Source organism: Zingiber officinale, chromosome 8B, assembly GCF_018446385.1.
Source record: "Zingiber officinale cultivar Zhangliang chromosome 8B, Zo_v1.1, whole genome shotgun sequence".
Classification (NCBI taxonomy): domain Eukaryota; kingdom Viridiplantae; phylum Streptophyta; class Magnoliopsida; order Zingiberales; family Zingiberaceae; genus Zingiber; species Zingiber officinale.
The window spans coordinates 93,913,274-93,924,647 of NC_056001.1; positions in this window are offsets into that span (position 1 = coordinate 93,913,274).

Sequence of the window (11,374 nt, forward strand, 5' to 3'; positions counted from 1 at the left end):
CAAATATTTTCTTAATCTTTTTGTAGAAACTTATAAAAGGAAATATTTAATTTTAAAAATCTCTTTTTAAATCATGAACATGGTTACAAAAAAAGGAAAGTTTTATCAAAATTTAAATCTTCCTTTCAATCTACAAATAAGAAAAGATATCAAATCTTTTTTCAATCTTTTGTAGAAAGCTATAAAAGGAAAGATTTAAATTTTAAACTCTCTTTTAAAATCATGGAATCCACATAAGAAAAATTTTAAAATAAAAACCCTTTTAATTTTCTTAGGGCCGGCCACACCATGCTTGGGCTCCAAGCATTGGCCGACCACCTACTTGGCTCATCCTATTGGTCTTAGCCGTCCCTAGCTTGGGCTCCAAGCTAGCTTTGTCGGCCCCATTAGGATAGGTAGGAAGGTGGGTATAGGTGGGTATAATTCTCTATAATTAAGAGGCTACGATAGGGACCGAGAGGAGGATTTGGTTTTGGTCTCCCGATGAAATTAAGCTTCCCGTGTTCGCCCCGAACACCCAACTTAATTTCATCAATAATAATTTATACCACTAAAGAATTATTATTGAACTACCGTACCAATCCCAAATTACATTTTGGGCTCCTTCTTATTATGATTGTGTTAGTCTCACTGTGTTTAAGATGTCGAATGTCCACTAATTAAATGAGTTACTGACAACCCTCTTTAATTAATATCTTAGTCCAAGAGTAGCACCACTCAACTTCATCATCATGTCGGACTAAGTCCACCTGCAGGGTTTAACATGACAATCCTTATGAGCTCCTCTTGGGGACATTCTCAACCTAGACTACTAGGACACAGTTTCCTTCTATAATCAACAACACACACTATAAATAATATCATTTCCCAACTTATCGGACCTTTTGATTTATCGAGCTAAATCTCACCCTTTGATAAGTCAAAGAAATAAATACTAAATATATGTGTTTGTTATTATATTAGGATTAAGAGCGCACACTTCCATAATAACTAAGGTCTTGTTCTTTTATTAAGTTAGTATAAAAAAACTTACCTTAAATGGTCCTACTCAATAAACTTAGAGTATACTAGTGCAATTTATTAGTCAAGATAAACTAAAATCTAATTACACTACGACTATTCCAACGGTTTGTTCCTTTCCATCTTAGTCGTGAGCATCTGTTTATAATTTATAAAGAATTGATAACATGATCATCTGTGTGTGACACCACACACCATGTTATCTACAATATAAATTAATTGAACAACTACACTTAGCAAATAAATGTAGACATTTGACCAAATGTGATTCTTTTATTTCAAAATAAATATTTACAAAACTAGGCTTTTAGTATACACACTAACAACTTTTTACGAGGCACGCGTTTGGTATGTTCGGACAGTGAGTCCCTTTTGCGTGCCCGAGGAAAGTATCTCGGAACGAGGTGAAAATGGATGAGGTGGTAAAAGAAGGAAGGCCGGACGGCGGGGAGGCGACGCATGTAGCGACCGGGGGCCGAACGAAAATATGGGTCGAAAATTACTTCCAGGTCCTTTTCGGAGGACCAAATGGCTATTTTTGACCTTGGAGGTTTGATTGGTCCAATGTACCAAGGACATGGAACAAAATGTAGATCTATGAATTCCGGACATTTTGACATATCATATGACTCATTCTGACTCCGGACGAGCAAGATATGAATTTTCAAAGGTGTCTGAATTATGTTTTTTTGCGTTTCGGGCCAACGGACGTCTTCGTCAGCGATTTCGCCCAACGCGGCTCTCGTAGCCCTCCCTCCCCTCTACGTGTCGCCATAGACGGTTCCGTGTTCCGAGTCCCAGGTCAAAAGTTATCGCCATAAATGCGTACTCTCTCTCCTTTTCTCTCTCCCACTAATTTTTTTTATTAGTTTTTTATTCTTTTTTTTATAATTAATTAATTAATTAATTAATTAATTTGAATTTATTTTTTTTAATGAATTCATTAATGATTTAATCATAACCCCTAATTACTCCCACCTAAATACTACTTGTCGTCGCCTGCTTTGCCGTCGTGTCATGCCGTCCGATCCCCTCGCGTGCTGTCCCGTCATGTCTGCTCCTGTCCCCTCACGTGCAGTGCGGTTCCTTCAACTGCTGTCCCATCGCGTCAACTATCATCCTGTCATCTCGTGTCCCCACGCGTGCTCCCCGTCCTGTCATCTCATGTCCCTCGTGTGTGTGCTTGCCTATTCTCGTCTATTCTCGTTTCGTCTATTTTCATCTATTCTCGTCTCGTCTCGTCTATTCTCGTCTCATCTCGTCTATTCTCGTCTCGTCTCATCTATTCTCGTCTCATATATCCTCATCTCGTCTATTATCGTCTCGTCTTGTCGCGTCTATTCTCGTCTCATCTCATCTCGTCTCGACTAATCTCGTCTATTCTCGTCTCATCTATTCTCGTCTCGTCTATTCTCGTCTCGTCTTGTCTCTTCTCGTATCGTATTATCATTTCCTTTGGTGTCCTCTCCTGAGTTGTGCTGGCTAGTGCATGCAACAGCAAAAGCATAAAACATAAAGCATAAAACTTAAAGCATAAAGCAAATGCATAAAGCATAAACCCAAAGCATAAAGGAAAAGCAAAAGCATAAAGGAAAAGAAAAAGTATAAAGGAAAAGCAAAAGCAAAAACGCAAAGTAAATGTCACAGTCAGTCTCGTCTCGTCTCATCTCGTCACGTCTCGTGTCATTTCTTCTCTGTCTATATTAAGATCCCCCTGGCTGAGCACCATCACCACCCTCTTGTTAGAGTGTATACTAAAAGCCTAGCTTTTGGTATAAACATTTATCTAGAAATAAGAATCACATTGGTCAAATGTTTACATTTATGATAAATGTAGTTGTTCAATTAATTTATGGTGTCACACACAGAGGATCATGTTATCAGTACCTTATAAATTATAAACAGTAGCTCACGACCATAATGGAAAGGAACAAACCATTGGAAGGTCGTAGTGTAATTAGGTATTAGTTTATCTTAACTATATAATTACACTAGTACACTTAGAGTGTATTGAGTAGGACTATTAGAGGTCGTTTCTTTTATATTGACTTTATAAAGAAACAAAGACCTCAGTTATTATGGAAGTGTGTGCTCTTAATCCTAATATAATAACAAGCACATATATTTGATATTTATTTCTTTAATTTATCAATGGGTGAGATTTAGTTCGATGAATCAATAAGCCCGATAAGTTGGGAAATGATATCACTTATAGTGTGTGTTGTTGATTATAGAAGGAAACTGTGTCCTAGTGATCTAGGTTGAGAATGTCCCCAAGAGGAGCTTATAAGGATTGTCATGTTAAACCCTGCAGGTGGACTTAGTCCGACATGACGATGAAGTTGAGTGGTACTACTCTTGGAGCTAGATATTAATTAAGTGAGTTGTTAGTAACTTACTTAATTAGTGGACATTCGTTATCTTAAACACAGGGAGACTAACACACTCATGATAAGAAGGATCCCAAAATGTAATTTGGCATTGGTGCGATAGTTCAATAATAGTTCTCTAGTGGAATGAATTATTATTGATAAAATTAAGTTGTGTGTTCGGGGCGAGCACGGGATGCTTAATTTTATCGGGAGACCAAAACCAATTCCTCCTCTCGGTCCCTATCGTAGCCTCTTAATTATAGAGTACTATACCCACCTATACCCACCTTCTTACCCATCCTGTAGGGGCCGGCCAAGCTAGCTTTGAGACCAAGCTAGGGCCGGCCATGGGTATGTTCATGGGTGAATTCATGTGGTCGTCCCTATTAAAATAAAAAGGAATTTTAATTTTAAAATTTTTCTTACGTGGATAATATAATTTAAAAGAGAGTTTAAAAATTTAAATCATTCCTTTTATAAGATTCTACAAAAGATTAAGAGAAGAGTTAAAATCTCTTTCCTTATTTGTAGATTAAAAGGTTGATTTTAATTTTGGTAAAAACTTTCCTTTTAATTATATTCATGATTTAAAAGAAAGTTTGAAAATTAAAAATTCTCTTTTATTAGTTTCTACAAAAGATTAAGAAAAGATTTAATATATTTCCTTATTTGTAGATTGAAAGGAGATTTTAATTTTTAGAGATAACTTTCCTTTTTGGAAATTATCCACATGTTTAAAAGAAAGATTTTAATTTATAAAATTTCTTTTTATTAACCAATCATGAAGGGATTAAAATTATTGGAGAAATTTTTATAAATTTCTAGAAACAAATTAGGAAGTTTTAATTTTTGTTTTAATTAAAACTCTCCTTGTTTTGGGGAGAAGAGTGGTCCATTATAATTTGAAAAGAGAAAATTATTTTAATTAAATAAATTTTCCTTTTCAATGGCAAAAGAATTAAGGAAGTTTTTATTAAATTTTCCTTATTTGCCAAGACCAAGGATTATAAAAGAGGGGGTAGAGGAGGCTTCAAGGTGAACGACTCTATTCTATTTTTCCTCTCTTTTCTCCGTGGGTGTGGCCGGCCCTTTCTTTCCTCTCCTCTCCTTTGTGTGGCCGAAACCTTCTCATGGTGGAGATATCTTTGGTGGCCGGATCTAAGAAGGAGAAGAAGGAGAGAAAAGAAGCCTCTTTTCTAGCATCCCTTGGAGCATGGTGGTGGTGGCCGAACCTCTTCATCCTAGGAGAAGTTTTGATGGCCGAAACTTGTAAGGAAGAAGAAGGTGCTTGGTGGTTCTCATCTCGGAAGATCGTTGCCCACACAACGTCCGAGGTTAGAAGAGGAATACGGTAGAAGATCAAGAGGTCTTTCTAAAAGGTAAAACTAGTAATTTTTATTTCCGCATCATACTAGTTATTTTTGGAAATAATACTAAATACAAGAGGCATACGATTCTAGAGTTTCGAATTTGTTTTCGATATAGTGTTCTTTTGTTTTTCTTTCCTTTGTGATTTGATTGTTCTTTTCGGTTAACCTAAAGTTATTTTAGGAAATTAAATATTAGTTTTTTATAAAAGGTTTTGTCTAGTCGGTGGTGGTTGCTCCCATATCCAAGAAGGCCATGTGCCTTGCCACGTCAGTACTGGGAACCAATTATGGAAATTAATATTTAATGGAATTAATAACTTAAGGTGACTTGGGTCGAACGTGTTAAGTTCCGCAGGAGATCCAAGTCAAAACCTAAAAGAACAAATAGATTAAGTTTTGGATCAAACGTGTTAAGTTCCGCAGGCGATCCAAAATTTAATTTAAAAGAACACATGGTAGCTAGGAAAAGGTTCAGACCTTTGTACAAAATTTTTGTACAGTGGAACCTCTAGGTTTTCCGAGTAGCAACCAACACCTCTACGCCTCCTCTCTCTTCGACTTCTTCTTCTTCTTCTTCACGCTTATCCCACCACCCCCACCGGTGCTAGCTATCAACATAACCACCATCAACCCAGTCGTATTTTGGAAACTTCGGGCATATGATTTCCTATCCCTTTCCATCCACATCCAACCCAACTCTCCTCCGTCGTTCACCACCCGGAGAGATAGGCCGGTGTCACTGATTGAGATTGTGGGGAGAGTGGTAAGTGTGCAGCGCACTGACGAGACTTTGACCATCCGTGTCTACGATAGCAGCGGCAGCATTCCCTGTATCCTTTTCCTCCAACCACATGCCGAACACGGTGATTACGTCGTTGTGTCGCCAGACATCGCTCACAGGTAGGCCGCATCAGTTGAATCGGGGAAGCTTGTCCAAGTCGGAGGGAAGATCGCACTAAGTCCGAATGGGGCACTACAGCTTATTGGTAGTTCTGTTACCGTCGAACACGGTCCGAATGTCGAAGCCCTGCACATCTTGAAGTGCATCGAACTGACATCGCACGTATAGAATCAACCATAAACCAAGCATGCGTTAAGGCTATGTTATGCTAAGTTATGCTATGTTCGGCATTTGTCCGATGCTGGTATCGTATGGTATGGTACGATACGATACATTATATTTTTCCTTTTGCTTTTATGCTTTATGCATTTACTTTTGCTATGGACGTGACAACCGGATGCCTCAATTGTTATGTTATGTTATGTGACTTGGTGTAGTGTTATGTTATGTTTTAAAAAAACCTAAAACATGTGGTTGTCATCAACTCCATATAATACGATATGATACGGTATTATACGGTATGATACATGACGAGACAATCTATAATACTACGAAACGTGATGATATGATACAATACGATATGTTCCAATGCAATACGATACAATACGTTCCTATGCGACATGATACGATACGTTCCTATACGATATATTCACCATTCATTTCCTTTATCTTTTTCCTTCGATTATGTGCAATTTTTTGTTACAATGTTTTCCTTTCCCCCTTGTGCATCCATTTAGCACAAAGCCCATTTGGACATCATGCAATTTAGCACAAAGCTCATTGAGCACAAAGACCATATAGGCCACATCACATTTAGCATATAGGCCAAAGCCCAATTAGCCCATTTAACTCATGTAGGCCAATTAGGTCATTTAACCCATTTAGCCTATTTAGCCCATCAAGCACATTTAGCCCATTTATCGCATTTAACCCAAGTAGGTCATTGACTATTTGAACCTATGACCATTTAGCCGAAAGCCCATTTGGACAAAGCCCATCTAGGCAAAAGCTCATTTAGCACAATAGTCATGTAGCCCAAAGCACACTTAGGTCACAACACATTTAGTTGACGTGACAACTTTATAATGGTCTTGTCACATCAAGAATCCACCCTAAACCCTTAACCCTTAACCCTTGAACCTTAACCCATAAACCCTTAACCCTTAACCCTTAATCCTTAACCCTTAACCCTTAACCCTTAACCGTTAACATCTAACCCTTAACCCCTAAACCCTTAACCCTTAATCCTTAACCCTTAACCCTTAACTCTTAACCCTTAATCCTTAACCCTTAACCCTTAATCATTAACCATTAACCCTAAACCCCTAAACTGTTAAGCCTTAACCTTTAATCCTTAATCCTTAATCCTTAACCCTAAACCCTAAACCCTTAACTCTTAACTCTTAACCCTTAACCCTCAACACTTAACCCCTAACCCCTAACCTTTAACTGTTAACCATTAACCCTTAACCCTTAACCATTAACCCTTAATTGTTAAACATTAACCCTTAACCCTTAACTGATAACTGATAACCGATAACCGATAATCGTTAATCGTTAAACATTAACTGTTAACCTTTAATAGATAACCGTTAATCGTTAACTGTTAACCCTTAATCCTAAACCGCTAACCATTAACCGTTAACCGTTAACCTTTAACCCTTATCTGTTAACCCTTAACCGATAACCCTTAACTCTTAACCGTTATCCGTTAACCGTTATCCGATAACCGATATCCGTTAACTGTTAACCGTTAAACGTTAAACGTTAACCGTTAAACGTTAACCGTTAACCCTTAACCGCTAACCCTTAACTCTTAACCATTAACCCTTAACCCTTAACTGTTAACCATTACCCGTTAACCCTTAACCGTTAACCGTTAACCGTTAACCCTTAACTGTTACCCGTTAACCGTTAATTGATAACCGATAACCTTAACCATTAACCGTTAACTGTTAACCCTTAACCCTTAAATCTTAAACCTTAACCGTTAACCATTAATCGTTAATTGTTAATCATTAAACGTTAACCGTTAACGGTTAACGGTTAACCTTAACCCTTAACCCTTAACCATTAACCGTTACATGTTAACGTTAAACGTTAACCCTTAACCGTTAACCGAGAACCCTAAACCCTAAACCCTGTTGTTGTTGTTGCTCGATCATTTTTGCTGCTTGGGCTTGCACGAGTATCTCTAGCTCCTCCTGAGTGAGTGTCACGGTGGTTAGTCGTCTACCGTCCTCCATCTTCTTGGCTCGGATGCAGGCTAGATTCCCACAGACGGCGTTAAACATGATTTTGTCCGAAAGTCAATGAGAAGGATGCTGGAGATGTGATGCTCCGTTGACCTCCTGTGGACTTTGCTCTGCTCCTGCAACACAAGCAGCGTCAGTGACTAGCCCTCTGACACTCAAGTCAGATTCCGGCGAGGAAGAAGAAGAAGCAAAGAGCGTAGCAAAGAGAACTATAGCGCAATAGTAAAATATCACATATTTCCGCCGATGCTTGGACGCCCTTTATATAGAGCTCCTGTTGCACACATGCACGCTTCCAAAGAGAGCATGCATTTTAAATCTTTCCCTGAAAAAACCTGTTAGTAAAATATCCCTGACACTGTTCCTTAACGGGCCGAGCATATCTCTGAAGTGACAGTGGTAAGCTTCCGTCGTACGATCATCTGTCTAACCATGCCGTCTGTCAGCGACACTAGCTCTCAAAAGGATATCTAAAGATAGTCTGCTGTGTCTGTTGCTTAGCTAAGCGGAGTAGCGGCTCTGCCGGAATTCTGCTGTCCACATACTGTCTGCTGTCGCGCCGAGCGAGATAGCCTCTCGGCCGGAAGTCTACTGTCCAATTGTTGTCTGTTGCCAGGCCGAGAGGAATAGCCGCCCGACCGGAAGTCCGCTGTCTGCATGCTCGGTTGATGTTGAGTCTACTGCTCAGCCGAATGGAGGAGCCGCTCGGCTTGGCTTCTGCGTGTCGTTTTCCCTTGAGCGTCGGTTGTTTGAATGCTTCCCATGTCGAGGGCGATGGTGGATCGGATCCTTCTCTCCGGTCAGGGCATGCTTTGCCCGACCGACCGTTGCACTATACGCATTGACCGTCTTGACTTTGACATCCACCGTGGTAGCGGGGTGGGGCCCCTCATCATTACCGCATTAGTTTCTTTGCTTCGGTCGACGCTTAGTTCTTATGAAGCATCCTCGCTCTGATACCACTTGTAGGACCCATGGCGGCCGACTAGAGGGGGCTGAATAGCCCCTGCACAAAGACAACAAGAATACCTTCCTCAAACTTATAACTTATTAAACTAAACACTTGTATAAATAAAATAAGAGATAAACAAAAAGATGAGGCTCATAGATTTACTTGATTACAACCGGGGAGGTTGTTAATCTAATGAATTGAAATGTACTAATTTTCCTTCAGGTGGAGAAACCTCTTTACAGAAATTAACGCATAGAAAAATGAAACTAAACTAACAAAGAGAAGTGCACAAGTATTATTTATCAAAATGCTTATTGTTATTAGCTTCTAGGACCAATACTATATTTATAGCCTTGGTCTGGGCGCCTGGAAGGGTTCCAGGTGCCTGGAGTGGGATATAATTTTATCCCTGACGCGCCGGTCAAAGTCCACGTCAATCATAATAAAATTTTTATTTCGGACGCTCGGACCCACAAAGTCAACATAGTTGACTTTTTCAGTCCAGGCCCTCTGCTTCGGTTCTTCTCGCATCGGTCCGGGTCTTCCACACCGGCTCCGCTCGCTTGAGTGATTTCGGGCATCCGGAATATGGCTCACTCGAACCCAACTTCCGGCATTCTCGAGCAACCTTCCACTCCGGCTTCTCATCCCTCGGAAACATCGCGCGCTTCCTTCTAGTCCGTCCTCTTACTCTTCTGCAGCACCTTGTCCCTCAGATGCACCAAACCCGTCGACTCTCTCCCGTATCGTCCATCACACTAACTACGTCTTTTGCTGGACTCCCTGTGCTCCTAAGTTCTTGCATACTTAAACACAATGTTAAATACAATAAGACCTAACTTGAATTGATTGGTCACATCAAAACTTCCACGGGGTACTTACACCGGTAGCAGATCCTTCGTGGATAATTGTAAGTAAAACTCAGCAATAAAGGCAAGTAAAATTGCTCATCATTTTTCTTTTTGGTGGACCGTATCACATAAAGTTACAAACACAAATAGGAGGAAAATAATGCGCAGAAAAATTCTGCCCAAAACAGAAAGATTGAATAGATTGCAAATACAAGAATAGAATAAGAATAATGCATAGACAAAAACTTCCACAAGAACATACAAATAATAACAGGAAGGAGAGATGTATCATTTACATAAACCACCAAAATTTTCCTTATAAAATCCTCACCTCCCATGTCCCAATTCTCAAACATGTGGTTGTCATCAACTCCATACAATACGATATGATACGGTATTATACGGTATGATACGTGACGAGACAATCTATAATACTATGAAACGTGATGATATGATACGATACGATACGTTCCAATGCAATACGATACGATACGTTCCTATGCGATACGATATGACATGCTCCTATACGATATGTTCACCATTCTTTTCCTTTATCTTTTTCCTCCGATTATGTGCAATTTTTTGTTACAATGTTTTCCTTTCCCCCTTGTGCGTCCATTTAGCACAAAGCCCATTTGGATAGCATGCAATTTAGCACAAAGCTCATTGAGCACAAAGACCATGTAGGCCACATCACATTTAGCATATAAGCCAAAGCCCAATTAGCTCATTTAACTCATGTAGGCCAATTAGGTCATTTAACCCATTTAGCCTATTTAGCCCATCAAGCCCATTTAGCCCATTTAGCCCATTTATCACATTTAGCGCAAGTAGGTCATTGCCCATTTGAACCCATGACCATTTAGCCGAAAGCCCATTTGGACAAAGCTCATCTAGGCAAAAGCTCATTTAGCACAATAGCCATGAAGCCCAAAGCACACTTAGGCCATATCACATTTAGTTAACATGACAACTTTATAATGGTCTTGTCACATCAAGAATCCACCCTAAACCCTAAACCCTAAACCCTTAACCCTTAACCCTTAACCCTCAACCCCTAAACCCTTAACCCTTAACCCTTAACCCTTAACCCTTAACCCTTAACCCTTAACCCTTAACTTTTAACCCTTAACCTCTAACCCTTTACCCCTAAATCCTTAACCCTTAACCCTAAACCCCTTAACCCTTAACCCTTAACCCTTAATTTTTATCCCTAAACCCTAACCCCTAACCCTTAACACCTAATCGTTAACCATTAACCCTGAACCTTGAACCCTTAACCCTTAACCATTAACCCTTAACAATTAAACATTAACCCTTAACCCTTAACTGATAACCGATAACCGTTAATCGTTAAACGTTAACCATTAACCATTAACAGTTAACCAATAACTGTTAACCGTTAACCCTTAATCCTTAACCGTTAACTGCTAACTGTTAACCCTTAATCCTTAACCGTTAACCGCTAACCGCTAACCGTTAACCGTTAACCCTTAACCGTTAACCGTTAACCCATATCCGTTAACCCTTAACCGATAACCCTTAACTCTTAATCCTTAACCGTTAACCAGTAACCATTATCCGATAACCGATATCCGTTAACCGTTAACTGTTAACCGTTAACTTTAACCTTAACCCTTGACCGTTAAACGTTAAATATTAACCCTTAACCGTTAACCCTAAACCCTTAATCCTTAACTGTTAAACCTTAAC